We start from the raw sequence: 383 nt of genomic DNA, 5'->3' as shown, positions 1-383 counted from the left end.
GCTCCGCCCACCCTACGACGGTTCCGGCCCCTCTAGCCCCAGCACCATCTCGCATGCCCTTGTAGGTCTCTCGGCTCTTCTCAGACCGCGTTGGCCCCGCCCTTGCAAGCTCCGGAGTGGCTCTAGCCCACCGCTCATTTCGGTGGTCACCAGGGGCTCCATCAAGCACCAAAACTGAGCCGACATTGATGTGTGTTTGGGTGTCTAGTTCATCGCTCTGGCCCGCAGACTCTGAACGGTGACGGTGTTTTTCTAAGCCAGTCTTTCTGACTGAGCCTCCCGCTGCCATCCGCCTCCCTTGCCTACATCCTTCCTTGCTCCTGGGAGATAGAAGAGGCACGGGAGCTGTGATTAGGATTTGCAGAACATTTGGGCAGGGATAG

Source organism: Acomys russatus, chromosome 25 (assembly GCF_903995435.1).
Source record: "Acomys russatus chromosome 25, mAcoRus1.1, whole genome shotgun sequence".
Classification (NCBI taxonomy): Eukaryota; Metazoa; Chordata; class Mammalia; order Rodentia; family Muridae; genus Acomys; species Acomys russatus.
The sequence above is the reverse complement of the archived record's forward strand: the minus strand, read 5'-3'. Positions refer to the sequence as shown.